The sequence below is a fragment of the Phoxinus phoxinus genome, assembly GCF_949152265.1.
Source record: "Phoxinus phoxinus genome assembly, chromosome: 19".
In the NCBI taxonomy this organism is placed as follows: Eukaryota; Metazoa; Chordata; class Actinopteri; order Cypriniformes; family Leuciscidae; genus Phoxinus; species Phoxinus phoxinus.
This window is the reverse complement of record NC_136894.1, coordinates 11,176,803-11,192,822: the sequence shown is the minus strand read 5'-3', so window position 1 is coordinate 11,192,822 and position 16,020 is coordinate 11,176,803. Positions and strand designations below refer to the sequence as shown.

Genomic DNA, 16,020 nt, shown 5'->3' with positions numbered 1-16,020 from the left:
ATCCCATTCTCAACTTTTTGCCAACAGATTTGTCCGATTTGCCAACAAGTTTATATTGTATTCGTAATCCTTGATTTCAGATGACTTGTATATTAGTCATCTGAAATCAAGGATTACGAATACAATATAAACTCAAATATTTCTCATCAAATTTTCAATAGCAAATTATCCAAGCTGTCCTTTCTACATTAATCTTATAGCCGTCGAATTTGTATCCATTATATTTCTCCTAAGATATTAAAGGAGAAACATCTGAGACAAGGTTAATTCTTAACTGAGTAATTCATTAATTCCATTAAGCTATGAAAGCGCAACATCAGAGGGATAAACATTTCTCCTGGGCTCAGTTGCTACCATGTTTGTTGATGTCTTCTTTTACTACAAAGTCATCTTATGAAACAAGACCTACCGGTATTTGAAAGGCTGAAATGAAGAAAGCAGAGGGCTTTTAAGTCGCAGATTATGTTACGAACTGTCACAGAAAAAGAACCAGATATAAACGTATGCCTTGCTTAGCATCAAACCCATGAGCGTGGGGTAGATGAAACCAGTAGCATGCTGAGAATTGTACATGTGCTAAAGTGAGAGAGGAGGTGGGTGTGCTCCTTTCCTTGCATGTGTGAGGTGGCCAGAAAGTTGTGTATTTTTGTTTAAAGTCAGTGCCCAAGTAAAACATAAAGGCATCATTACTCGTGTGGACCCTTGCTGAATGAGAAGCCTCCCCGCTTGAGCACTGAGGCCGCCTTATGGATAACATACGTCTGCGGGGGGAAAGGGAGGTATAGAGAGCGACGAAATGAAAATAAAAGCTGCGAATCAATAATCATGTTTGACAACGGCAACTGACTGGAACTGGAAATATTTCAGAGAGGAACGCAACTGTGCGAGATGCAGCAGTTCACAGGGTGTTTTGTCAAAGGCGGCCACTGTTACCGCTGCCAAAAGTTGCATTCCACCCCCAGACTGGACGGCTTTAGGATCTGCACGCAGGCAGGAGGGGGGGTTTGGTGATTTTCATCATACTTCACTAACGCCCTGTGTTTTGATACCGTCAGAATTAATGAGGAACATGTCCACCTTGCACATACATCAAACATCTAGTCCATACATCAAACCACAGGCTAGGAAAATAAATGCTGACTTATACTACGGCTCCAGTTCTTTCTAGTTTCTCCCCAGAAAGCAATAAATATTCCCTCAAATATGTGGTTATTTTGAACTTCAAGAAATTTTATATAGAGGTTTTAAACAACTGACTGAAGCTGAAAGTCTTGAGCACAGAATAGCGCTGTAGGTTGTGCCCTCACAACACTTTATTTTGCTGAATTCCAACACTGCAAGAGAGAAAGTTTGTGTATGCGTTTCTGCCCAGTCAGCCCAATGGCAGAAAGAAATGATGTGCATGCAAGGAATCAGCCAGAGGATTAGCCCACACTTTCAACTATGCTGCTCTCCCTCTCTTAGAATATTATGTAGAGTGCATAGCATACAGTATATTTTAGAAGAGATCGGGTTGACTAAGTCATCATCATATATACATGTGAGGAGAAATTGTAAAAGCATGTGTATGTCTGAGTGTGTACATTTCTCATTTATGGGGACAATTTGCCCTCAGATGGGAACCAGTTCTGGAAAAAAACTTTAGGGAACTTCCACAAAGGAACAAAAAAAAGTGGATCATTAATAAAGTAAATAATACTAAGGGATAGAATTAGGATTTTATGTAAACTTTATTTAGAACAATAGGAACCAAGGTGTGCCTAAAATAATAATGAATCAATTATATGAATTATATTTTTCCCAAAAAAGATTTTATTTAGTGACTTTTTCATTATACAGTACATGCACACACATCTTATTCTTCTAATTACTGCTTTTAACAGGAAGCTTTTCAAGCTTCAACTCTCAATAAGAATTACAAAAACAAAAAAACATGGAAAAACTAAATGTGCTTGGAAAACCAAAAACTTTTTGATTACTTTGTTTTGACCTAGTATCTTGAAGCATATTGATATAAAAATGCAAAAGTAAGAACTTATTCCACTCTTTGTTATCAACAACACATGTCATGTCAAGCTCCCTCAAACTGGGGTTTGTGTAGGAACTATAGGATGCACAATATATCAGCCACCATATCGGTATCGGATGATATATGTTCATTTTTAATATCATTGTTATCGGCCCGATAAGAACATTTGGCCAGTATATTAAAGCCGATAAATAATGGATTATTTCCTTCAGCTGAGACACTTCAAATGCGCATTCAAATTGCTTGAAATAATCACTTTAAAAAAAAGAAAATACAGTTAAGTGCAACATGTGCAGCACAAGTCTGTCAAATAGGCTACATAAAATTAAAATGAGAACATTATGATTGTGTGCTTGGGACATGACTTTTAACCAGGCTCTCAAAAATTTGGATTTAGATTTATCTGCAAATAAATTGGTTATCAGCTTTCAAATATAAAGAATTGTCGGTATCACCCAAAATGTTCATATCTGTGCACCCTAGGTACTGCAGGGGGTTCGTAAATTGATGAAAAGCTAATAATGAATTAAATCTTAAAGGCACACTATGCATTTGTTCGCCACTACAGGTCGTTTATTCGTAACAAAGGCACAATTAATTGATGATGCCTTGATTTCGCGCAATCATGGGAGTTGTTGTCTTCCCCTCAACAGCCGGTGGAGAATGCAACGGGACTTGGACAGAAATCATATTCATGGATGACCAGTAATGTATTAAGATTTATTAACGTTACGAAAGCTGTTGGAGCGGAACGAGGCCGCTGGAGCAATTGCTAATGAGAGAAAAGCACAACACACAGCTCGAGAGCAGTGGAGCTTTTAGCTTTTTGAGTTATGAAACCAAAATGTAGGCATCTTGAAAGACTTTACAAAAAAACTTCCCTTCTTGTCCATGCCATGGCTTTTTCAGATTCAGTAATGAAATATAAAGCAGCACTTAACATTGCGCGTTCTGACTATCTTTCTACTGTTATCAACAAAGCCAAGTGCAGACCTAAAGCTCTTTTCTCTGAGATAAACAAACTGGTCAAACCATCATCTGTAGCTATTACTGATCTCTGTGAAAGTTTTCAGTAATTTTTCCTACAAAAAATTTATAACATTTATTAAGCTTTTTCTCAAACTGCCTCTTCCTATTCAACTCCATACCTGATAGGTCGTCCGCTCGACACTTTTTTTCTCACAAATACATCTGTGGTTGAACAACTGATTATCAAATCTATTTCTAATTCCTGTACACATGATCATATTGTAAGTACCATACCTTCTAAAAACCCTTTTGCCTTCACTTATTCAACCTATTACTCATATTATAAATAGATCTCTTGCTACTGCCTTTTCCACATGGTCTAAAAGTAGCGCCCATCACTCCAATACTAAAAGAAGTCTGGCCTCGATAGCACCATTCAGAAAACTACAGTCACGTTTAGAGAAAGACAATATTTTTGAACCGCTTCAATCTGGTTTTCGTCCCCATCACAGCACAGAAAAAGCACTTTTAAAAGTGCTAAATTATCTCCTTCTGGTTTCTGATTCTGGTGCCCATAGTATCCTGGATCTTCTTGATCTCAGTGCAGCGTGTACCACTCTACACTTCTTTCTTGAGTTTCTTGCAATAGGTATCACTGGTGCTGCTCTTCAGTGGTTAACTTCATATCTATCGGATAGACCGCAATTTGTTAGGATAGGTGAGAATCGATCCCGTACAGTTACTATTTCTCATGGTGTACCTCAAGGTTCTGTACTTAGTCCTCTTTTATTTCTCATGTATGTGCTGCCACTAGGACAGATCATCAGACGGCATGGTCTGAATTTTCATAGTTACGCTGATGATATTCAAATTTATTTCATGGTTAAACCTAACTCAGCTTGTCCACCCGCTTCTGTTATTACAAAACAAAACCGGAAATTGAGGGTTTTAAAACAAAATAAAAACAATCAAAATAAAACACTTACTAAAAAGAATGTCCTTGTTTGTTCTGTGTTTAATTATAGCTGCCTAACTAGTAGCAGTTCTTGTGTACGCAATTCCACAAAACTGGAAGACTTTCCAATATATATTAGCAATAAGCTTTTTTTAGAAAGGACATTTTAAAAGATAAAGTTATAAGATAATTAGGAGAGAATCATTGAATTATGAATAATTTGCTGCCATTTTGTGAATAATAAGTAATCATATAATCCATAAAACTTAACTGTAGTCTAGTTGCGAGTATTTTAAAATGCAATATATAATCTAATTACAAGTAGGCCTATTTAGTTTTCGTAATGTGATTACATAATCCAGATTACATATAATCAGATGTACTGTGTGTGTGTGTGTGTGTGTGTGTGTGTGTGTGTGTGTGTGTGTGTGTGTGTGTGTGTGTGTGTGTGTGTGTGTGTGTGTGTGTGTGTGTGTGTGTGTGTGTGTGTGTGTGTGGCAGGGAAGAAGGATTTGTCTCAGACCATCATCAGTTTGTATCAGAGAGCTCCACGAACTGATGTCAGATAACAGAGACATACAAAATGAGCAGTGCTTAGGACCATGAGCAAAAGCCACTGGTACAGACACTACAATGTCAACATACTCCATCAAAATGACTAATGGCCTAGCACCACGTTTCATTATTTTTCATAATCAAGTCAACATGACTGCGCTGGACTTGTCCATGCTGAGTAAATGCAGCTTGATATCCAACTAGTCACCTGGAGGAGTACAACATGAGTACAAACTGTTCACAGTACAGCGCAGTGAATCAAAGATTTAATGTGTGGCCGAGTTCCTTGAGGTCATAAACCTCATCAATGCTAAAGTAAACTTTGTATTAAGCAGAGCTCGGTTTGTCCCCCTTAGCTAGTAAGCAATCAGCTATGACTGCACTTACTTCAGAGCACATGAGCCGTAGTTGGCCATTACACACTGTGCTGAAAAGCCAACAGTGATGCATAAGATTCTAATAATAAAAGCACAGTGCACCATTCTAACACCCTTGATTGGTACCTTTTATAAAAGCACAAGTCTGCCACATGAATTTAGACACTTAATGAGACAGGATTCTCTTTGGCACACCACAGTTAGAAAGGGATTAATTAAAGATAAGACAAGTAAAAAGGGTAAATGGCGCCAACACTCTTCAGATTCTCTAAGAGAAGTCGGCGGAACTGCAGCATTAGTAATACAAATGTTAAAGCCGACTGAAGAACAACTCCATCCAATACTGTCAGCACAGACTCCATGAGAAGTTTTAAAACCAATTAGTGAATATTGATGAAGCAACTGAAGGTATTAGGTGCCACTAATGAATTAAAGGCTAGGAGCTTAAGTCCATTATTTCCAAAGTAAAAGGCTCCACTGACAAACCACTACAAGCACTGCACTTCACAAGTGACAGCTTTAGCACTTCTTTTTACACATACAAATTCTTAATTACTTTATATGAGTAGAGCGCAGACTATGGCTACATTCACACCGCAGCCAAATGCAGTCCATATTTTTTTTTTAAATTCCCCCTCATGTGTAATACAGATCTGTATTTTTATTTTACCTAAATAATGACATTTCACACTGAATGGCATGTGTATATTATGAAATATGTTATGTTGGTTGCATATGGTTTTGAAAAAAACATTTATTTTTTCAAAAAGTTACTAGGTATTGACTATACAAATAGTGTAACCAAGTTAAAAGTAAAAAAAATCAACCAAGTTAAAAGTAAAAAAAAAATCCTTATACCTTGGATACGTCAGTGTCATGTGTATTATTATTTAAAATAAAAAAAATATGTAAAAACTGTTTTTGACAATCTCTAAACCTGTCCCATGAATTATGAATTCACCCATATAATATATTCCATATATATCCATATATTTTTTACAGGTTGCATCACATGACATTTAACCCGATTTAGCCTTACCTTGTCATAAAAAGGTAAAATTATAATCCTATATTTAAGACTTATTGACTTTGACAATCATGAAGGTCTGCAAGAGTCCTCTCTGTGATATCATTTCCTGTTTTAGTTTTTATCCTACATGTTTGCACAATATGATTTGGATGACAAATATATTATTTAAAAAAAACTTAATATAATATTATATTAATATTGCAAATATTATTATGTTATTATTATGCTGTTATACTATAGCAAATTATGCCAAACAACTTAAGACTTTCCTTACATCCATTTAATTTGTCTTAATTATATCATTAGGGCAGCTGTTCTGATTTAAAATTCAGTAATTATTAATTAAGAAGAAGATGGGTATTCAAGTCATTGAATGCACAAAATGATATAGGTGGTTGCCCTGCACGCATAATGAACAAACTACAGCTGGTCAATACAGAGAACAACGACAAAAATCGGTGTTGCCTACAGCGTGTTATCCTCTTTTTAAAATTTGCACCCTATTGACTTGAATGGGGCAAGTTTTAAACCTGCTTTTATCCTCTTAACATCCTTGATGTGTCATTACAAGTGCCCAGCCATGTTGAGTGATTCCTTCAGAGTGAACACGGTGAATCTGACTACATTAGATGTGAAAGATATTAATAAAAATGATGTTAATTCAACAAGCGCACATACCTGTATTTACTTCTTGTTTTCGGTCGAAGTCCACAGTAGTCGACTGTCGAGTTCACGCGCGTGATGCAATTTAAAGCTGCTTTGAAACAATCTGTATTGTAAAAAAGCGCTATTCAAAAAAATGTGACTTGACTTGACTATAAAAATTGGTCAATTTGGCTTGCTGTGTAAACATAGCCATATATACTGAATGGTGTTCTTCCACACCACTGCATGCATGACATATCTTAAGTCTTAAGACAAGGAATTCCACTGACCCTAAACAAAGAGTAATAAGTCTCGAATATGTAGTTCTTAATGGCCACAGTGTCTTCCAACATACCAAGCAATGTCTCTCTCTCACAGTAATGCACTGTCCCCATTTAACCTTCCTTAGTGTAAAGACATAATGTACATTTGGTTTTAAGCTGCCTTGAACACCAGCTGACTGGATGGGGGTCAGGAAAGACTAGAACAATCCACACCCCAACTAGTGGACCGGCCTCCTGCAGATTGTGAACTGTCAGTACTGAAACACCCTCCGCCTACTTGCTCTAATGAATCTGCTAGAATTCACAGGCACATTGGCAGATGTTCCAAAGGTCTGCCACTCTCTCATTTGTGCCGCCCACCTCAAAGCTCTCGTTTCAGATCTTACTCTCATAATCAGAGTCTTCTCATCTTTTTTAAACCACCGCACATTAACTGAAAACTTCTCATGGGAAAACATCTCTCACCTTCCAGTTTACGCGGTTTAGACATGGAATAGTTCCTTGTCGATACGGTGTTCAAAGGTGATTTCTGTAAACTGCGAGTTGAGATTGCAGTGAAGACCATTTAGTCTCTCAGTCTCCACCATGTGAAAGGTTCTCAGTGACTGGGTCTCCTGTAGTCCCGGGGCATTATTCAATCCTCTCTGAACCATGTGGAACTGCTTAAACACAAACACAAACACACACACAGTGTGTAAAGCCAATCTCCAACTGTCACAGGACATTGACCTTCATCCTCAAGTGCAATATACAGTGATTGCTTTCACAGATGTGTTCTGTACTAAAAAAAACTTATAAAGAAAGTTCTAGCAACTCATTCCCTTTCGGTTGATCTCTAATTCTCACCTTATGACATCCCATAATAGAGTTTTATTTCATGCATTGGAGGGCTAGTTATAGACAATTTAATGTAATGTAAATCAAATTGTCTATAACTAGCCCTGCAAAGCATGAAATAAAACTCTAATCTCTAAAAAATATGATATTCCGTTCAATTAATTAGTCAAAATGAAACGATATAAAATAAAATATTTCTGCATCTTGTGGTTGTTTTTGAGCCGGTCACCTGAGCTTGTAATATTAATTACACTTTTAAATATAAAGCTTCCAAAAGGAGGTTTTCACAACAATGTCAAAGAATATTCATTTTAGGTTCCCCAAAGAAACTTTTAGTGAACAGTTCATAAAGAAAACACTTTTTTTTCCGTAAATGTAAAGAACATTGTAATAAAAAAATAAAAATGTTTTGTCAAAAGGAGAAAAGTGGATTTTAAAGTGGATTTTTTCATGGAACCATCAATGCCAATACAGAACCTTTATCGCTAAAAGGCCTTTTCACAACAATACAGATAAAGGTATAGTTCTAAAAATTGTTCTAAGTATAAAAGAATAGCAGAGTCCACAGCACGACTTATGATAACGGCACAGAATATTTTTTTTTTCCAGCTGATGAACGATAAAAACACAGACAGCCAATAAAGAGCTCAAGAATTTAATGCGGCATACGCCAAAACAGCAGCGCACGCTTCGAATAAACAGAACCTTATATGCTGATGTGGATGCTAATATAGTTATCGTTTTATTTTAGTTATCATTCTTGCTGTGAACGGGCCTTAAGAGTGAAGGAGCAGCAGAAAATATATAAATGTCATGAGTCATCATGACACAACCTGGCTGATAGAATCACAGAAACATGTGGAGCATCAACTATGCTGAGCTGTGACGTTTAATGCAGCAGACATGAAAAAAAAGTTAATTTTATTTCATAGTTCTTTTCAGTGTTATTTTAACATTTATATGCCATTGTTATTTATAAATCTATTTAAAATAGTTTTATTTAAATTTTAGTAAAGTACGTACTTTATTAATGCATTTTTGTCATTTTCTTTCTATAATTCTTTTTTGGTTCAACTTATTTTTTAATTCTGTTTTAGTAATTTTAACACTTAAACTTTCAAGTTATTTCATATTTTATTTAAGCTTTTAATTTAATTACTGAAAACGATTTTTAATAGTACTTAACACTAGTCCATTCCATGCTTTAAGAGCCCTCTAAAATAACGGTACACTTTGTTTGTAAAATAATTAGACATACTTTTTTATTACTATATAATTAATTACATTTTTAATTAATTAAATTATAAAGCCTACAAAAAAAGAACCAAAAATATTACACATACAACTGGCATTTGAACACAGAGATTAAGTAGATTAATCTATTTAATACGAAAAATATTAAATTAGTACAGTAATGCATGCTGAAAATTGCACAGGCGAGAAATAAAGTATGAAATCTTGTGAACCCACAAGCTACAAAACAGCCAAAGTGCCAAACCACAGAAATTTATCTCATTCAGCTCAAATTACATTTTCCACAGGAGTCGACTAATAAGGAAAAGGGAATAACAGAGGACCGAATTCAAGAAAACAGAAGTAATATGTAGGTGTCAGGGTGTGAGTGAGAAGCAGCAATGGAAAACAGGCAAGAAGAGGAAGAGGAGGGGAGGTTATTCTGGGTGGAACAAGGAAGCTTGGATGTTGTGTGCCAATCTGAACCATAAAGGGATTTTCTGATGAGAAAGCAGGAGAGAGGATGGGAAGAGAGAGGATAGGAGACTTCACAGTACAGTAACATCTGTGATGCATTTGCATTGAGCTGCGAATAGAGCACTAGGTTCATGTGCTCCTTATGTGCTGGAGAGCAATTCGCAACAGAGTCAGTGCTCAGGATATCTACACTGTCAAATTTAAGACTTTTATAGAACTGGACAAATAAAATGAATACTACTACTGTATGCACCAAGACTTGCAATGGCCTTAAATTTGATCAAAGTGAATATAAAACATTTTAAGACTTCCCCCAGCATTCCCCGCCAGCATTTTTTTATCATTTTCTCAAACATGCCGCCCAAATATTTTGTTGTATGAATATCTGAACATACAACATACCAGAAGAAATAACAGAGCCTCTGCTTTTAAGCTAAATAAATCAAATAAATTATAGCTTCATGCATTCTTGTTTTATCAACACTTGAATGTGGGTAAGTTTCATAAAAATAGCAACATTTTGAACAAAAAGAAAAAAGTGTTTTTCTAAAAAAAAAGATAGGATTCAGAGCAATAATCAAAACATAGATCCGAGTATAGATTGTGTCCATCAACGCCCCCAAAGCTTGCACAGTTATTATGTAAATTTCTTTGTGGGTGCAACATTTCATTCGGTAACCTTATAAGCAGTTTTGATTTATATGCTGTTTAATGTTTGATTATCACGTTAGCTTACAACGCTTATGCTTCTTCGCCTGTGTTTCGATCCGCAGATTCTGTACTCTTTCAGAGGATGCGTAACAGTGAAAAAAAATGGCATAATTCCATAAATGGCGGGGGAAAAGTTTAGGCCCTGCCTGCAGCACTGTAAAAAAAATTATGTAATGTAACTTTAAAGACTGTAAAAATACTACAATAACAACCTGTTAATTGGTTAACAGTAAATTCCCTTATGTGTTACCATGGTGTCCTGTATTTGACATTGTGCAACTTGGCTTCTATATATTAGCATTAACCTCAGCTCGTTGAAAAGTTATTTGTGATTAACTACCGCCTGTGATTATCTGTTACCATCTATGTTTATATGGTGGTTATCAGTATATAGAAGTTAAAGATAAAAAACAGATTTTAATAGAAGTATGGCCTTACTAAATCAGCAGAAAGGGGCAGTTGGATTTATGTCGATTATCATTTTAAATTGTGAAATGTACAGGATTGCTGTGTAAACATTTTACTGTATTTTTACAGAATTATTCTGCAACCACAGCTGTTGTTGTTGTTGTTGTAAAATGACAATTATTTCTCTCATTAGTTAGGCCCTGCATGATAAGCATAAGCATTAAATAGAGCAATATACTCAGAAAGGCCTGTCTCAACTCCATTGAAATACCCTATGGGGAACCAGATGTGCCCTTCAGTCCCTCCAAATGTGCAAAAGTGTGAAGAACGTACTGTAGAGCAGCTCCACTTCAAAACAAGATATTTAATAATAAACTCTTGCAGAACAAAGCACCGACGCACAGTCATGACGCAAAGCTACCCTTCAGCATATGCACATTCAAACCACACATAAACATGACATAAACTTATACCAGTTGCTCCCAGTCAGAAACCGACAGCTTGTCACATGAGAGTGCTGGAGAACTTCAGAAGTGGTGTGGCTGGGCAGAGCCTGTGGAGCGCATCCCTACAGTTTAGCACCGTCAGCAAATTCGCACTCAGTTTCGAGACAGTAAAACATCAGGCTTTCTTGGCTGCATGGAGAGCGATAGACGGGGAGTAAGTAAATCAAAGCATATGCTGACAGAAACTCACTCTAATTTCAAAGGCCTCTACCACGATCTTGACAAGGCCCTAAGATACCAAACTATTAAAAAACATAAGGGGGTGCCAAAACAACCGCTGTGATGCTGGGAAGAAAATTAATGCTGCGGATGATGCCTGATGTCACGCCGCAGCCGGAGAGCTTTAACTCCACAAAAAACCTCTGAGATCTTAAATTAATTTCTAAAATAATGACCCTTGTGCTGAACAGATTCATAACTACACTGGAAGCCGTGGGGAGGCGATGCAGTTCTCAGGCACGGAAGCGTTTTCGGGTTCATCTCCCTCATCCTAAAGCACATCTGAGGGCTTGAAGGTGTCTATTTACCTTTCCACTAAGGAGACAGAAGTGGGCTCATGCGTTCAAGACAATAGAGCTGCCAGAACCAGCTCCTCTACTACTACCTCACACACACTATGATTTATGGGTAGTAATTACTTCACTGCCGGTGACATCATCTCACCACGCTTCTCGCACAAAAGTGACTAATTAGCTGTGCTGTCTTCTGATGCCTGCAATGTCTTTCTTTTTCTCCTATTTTTTTTTGTATGGAAGACAAGGCATGTCAAAACAAGACATTTCAACAACCCAAGGCAACACAGCTATCTCTGTAGCAACCTTTCTAAGCAGGCATACATTACACACCATGTCTGTCGCTTTCTCACACACAAACACAGTGTCTCTAAACCCCTGCAGACGGCCTCTAAACAGTTTATTTGGAGAACAAATGCAGTGATGGGTAGAAGTTTCCAGTTGATCCCCTTGTCAGTTTCAAAAAAGACAAAGGATGCGTTTGAAATCGCTCCATATACCCTTATACAGTGCATTATTTGAGGGGACGACCAATAGCAGTGGTGTCCGAAACCATAGTGGACATGATCAAGGGCACTTATTTAATCCCACAATGCACCTCAATAATGAGTGTATAACTTATGCACAGAATACACCATTCACTGTGAGAAAGAAATCTCGACGGAAGATGTCCAGGGTCCAAATTCACTCAGTCATTTTCTTTCACTGGACTATTTTAATGGAATAAAGTAGGGAATGGTGAATGAGGGTAGATTTTAGATACAGACATAAAGTATTTATACACTTTGTATCCGAAAGCTTAGGTAATGACTTAGCAGACAACGTTTGAAGTTACCTCACGAAAGTGATACATTTGGTGAAAATTAATTAGTGAATATTGAATTACTTCAATAGTAATTTCTCACTAGAAATAACATCAAAAAGTGGAAAAGGTTGCTCAAAAAACATGCATGACCTCCAACTGCGACTTTCAGATGCCATCTGTATTTTTAGCTCAACTGTCACAGAATAGAATGCACAGGATTGTGGGATACCAAAGGCAGAGTTTGTGAATCACGTTCATAGTCAATGTGAGAAGCTACACTAAGGTCTGACACCTGTGAGAACTAGCTTCATACATCCCTCAACAATCAGCTGGTTAAAAGCAACAGCAAAAAAAGAAAAAAAGAAAAGTGAAAATTAGTTTTGAGAAAAGGCCAATTGGTTTGATATTTTGATAACTAATGCAATGGCATTCATGCATTGTAAAGTGTGGCTTTAAGTGTCCAAATGATTTTCTTTCTTGGTGTTATACAGCTAGATCTTTCTGTATTGCACATTATTGCTTTCTTATTTTTCAGAGAAGGTTGCTTGTGTCGCATTCAATCAATATCAAAATAGTTATCTATTGTATATCATTCACGAGTGTGTGTGTGGGGGTGGGGGGCACTCTCTGTAATAATGAACAACAAGTGTGACCTATGACTTTAAAAGTTCCAAGAACACCTGTAATCATCACCACATATTGTACTGTACAACCAATGACCTCAACTATACAACCAGTGACCTCAACATGATTTCACGTCTTTGAAAAGATGCACCAGTGAGAATGAAATACTTTGTCTAGCACAGGAATTGAGGGGGAAAAAAATCCCAAAATGCTTTCTCTGAGAGTAAAACATTTATTAAGCATTAATAGATTTTCCCTGCAATTAAACTTGCATTTGCACTTTCTGATACTGTAACTCACTGTGATTTATATATATAACAACCTACAACCTTTCCAACTTTCACTTTTTATAAGAACGCTTCTTTCTTGATTAAAATAAATTATAATTTATGTCAGAATAATAACCTTTAATCATATTTCAATTATAATGAACTGTTTAAAAATAGAATAGTTTGACTGTCTTGTTTAAATGTAATTATTGTGACAAGTTAAATGGATGGAAACATAGATAATATAATCATGACAATATAGACAGTGATCTAATTATGAAAAAAAAATACATTGCAGATTGTCACATTTTTTTTGCAGAATTGCTAAATAGAATTAGTGAAAAACAATCTACCTGTTGCTAACCTAGTTCTTGTCAAAATCTTGATTAATAGTCAAAATAATAATATAAATATTATTTTAAAGTTTAGGAGAGATGGACCAAAATGTGTGGGTTCATTCTTTGTTGATTATTCCTCGTGTCAATCGTGGTGGTGAGTAAATACAATTCCCAAAAGAGCTCCTTAAAAATCAAAGGCCATGCTTATGAAAAGTCATCCAGTACTGATATTCCATTCGGTTACTGTGTTCTCATCCCACTATCGTGTGGCCAAGTGAAGTTTGTGACCAGTCAGTCATTACATGATGAACAAAGGAATACTCCACTCCCCCTTTGTGCTCAACTTTGAGAGCAGACGCACCAAAACTCCCGCTAAAATATTGCAAAATCATTTACCTATGTCAGGAAGTCATCTTCGAAGATTTTTTATCTAAACCATGTTAAAGTCCATTGATGCGTGATCCCGTTTTGTCGTTGTAATCCAAAAGCGTAAAACTTTCAGCGTTCAGATGTTTGGCTTGTATTGATGATAATGCATTGTCTGCACGTGCTTAGACAGCTCGATAGACCACGCCCCTTTCACCCATGACCCAACCCCCTGTCCAATACCGTGCACTTAGCAGCATGACAACAGTTTCACCTACAAACGTTTGTGAAGAACTTTATTCAAGCTTGTCTTAGTTTTTTTTAGTTTTTTTTTCAGAAGGCTAGAAAATATCAAGATAACAATAAACTTACTTTGACATGTTATATCGTGGACTGAGCACATCCAGAGATATGTTGATTCTGAAATATTTTGATTCACATTTGTTTCTTCAATTGAATATATAGGTCACTGAGTGTATTGAGGGCTTGTTTTTTGTGTAAATTGCTTATCTGTTTGTAAATAAATATACATTCACAAAAGCTTATCAGGTTGTATTGGTGACATGCTTGGAGTGGATCAGTGTAAATATTTCTAAGTGTTTCTAATCTCTCTAAGTGCACTGATTCAAACCATCTGTGCTGCCTTCTGCTAGTGCTGAAGAGATATTTAGTGTGTTGATCGTGATTAATTAATTTTATTAGTAAAAAAAAATCTGTATTATATATATACACACATACATACATATACACATAATATACAAGAAAAAAATAATAGCGGATTTTTTTTAATGAACCTGTTCAAATGTTTACATTTTTTTTTTTAGAGATATTGTATTCCATTTTAGTACTGCCCTTCAGAAGCTACATGAGTACATGTTTTCCAGAAGACATAATAACTTGGATTATCATATTAAAAAAGTTTTTTTTTTTTTTTTTTTGAGATAGCTTTTCCGGGCAGTATTAAATAAATAAAAAAACAACATGCATTATCAATGCATTATCATCAATACAAGCCAAACATCTGAACGCTGAAAGTTTTACGCTTTTGGATTACAATATTCATATTCAAAAAGTTTTTTTTTTTTTTTTTTGAGATAGCTTTTCCGGGCAGTATTAAATAAATAAAAAACATCATGCAATTTTTATTATCTGTTTTAGTTAATAAATGTATGTAACCCCGAACACACTACTGTGTGTGTGTGTGTGTGTGTGTGTGTGTGTGTGTGTGTGTGTGTGTGTGTGTGTGTGTGTGTGTGTGTGTGTGTGTGTGTGTGTGTGTGTGTGTGTGTGTGTGTGGGTGGGTGTGTGTGTGTGTGTGTGTGTGTGTGTGTGTGTGTGTGTGTGTGTGTGTGTGTGTGTGTGTGTGTGTGCGTGCGTGCGTGCGTGCATGTGTGTGTGTGTGTGTGTGTGTGTGTGTACAATATATATATATATATATATATGAACTTTGCCTGTGTCATTGACTCCAGATAACAAGTCAGTGCATAGCAAGTAACACAGATACATGAGTTTGCAACCAGCACCCCAACACAATCCATCATCCAAGTCTGCTTGACAGACTGATACATTCATATCTTTGCTTTGCACGACTGTGGTATTCAAACGGCTTCCTGTCTCTTTTCTCATTTGGGGGATGTAAACAGATTAACGCAAAAAATCTTTCGAGGGCCCCCTCCCCATTCCCGACACAAACCAGTGCACCCAGAAGGAATTAATTGGTTTCAGCAGTCATCCCTTCTGAACAATCCACTTGAGCGCCCCCAATGTAGCCTCCCGGCAGAGACATCTCATCTGTCTCACACTCCTCCCCCACAGAGCCGATGTCTAGACCCTCTTGCTGCAGTGTGCATCCATGCTCACACTTGACTAGGGCATTAGGTTCACACCCTGCACTATCAGTTGGGATGATGCTAGATAATGACTCAGGCCGAGTTGCTGAAACACTCAGCTCTTGAGACACTGACAAACCATCTGATCTATTTCCCCCCCCCTCATGTAAACATGCCATATTGCAGGCATGTAATGTGATTATTGCATGTTTGTGATGTCTGGATCGCCTCTGTTAGACGCATACCCCCCCTGCCTGTGTC

The 16,020-nt window shown here is 36.7% G+C and overlaps 1 protein-coding gene across 11 annotated transcripts in view; it reads right to left on the bottom strand.

Annotated features, from left to right (window-relative positions):
- nrsn1l (neurensin 1-like) overlaps positions 1-14,156 on the bottom strand; it is a 211,529-nt gene extending 197,373 nt beyond the window's left edge. For 6 of the 11 annotated variants that reach the window (XR_013795177.1, XR_013795178.1, XR_013795179.1 and 3 more), the window contains exon 1: positions 13,961-14,103. The gene's annotated coding sequence lies outside the window, so the exon portion shown is untranslated. Of the gene's footprint in view, positions 1-13,960 lie in introns of all 11 variants that reach the window. The other 5 variants (XR_013795173.1, XR_013795174.1, XR_013795175.1 and 2 more) reach the window with 3 other exon arrangements.
- Positions 14,157-16,020: the final 1,864 nt, after the last annotated feature.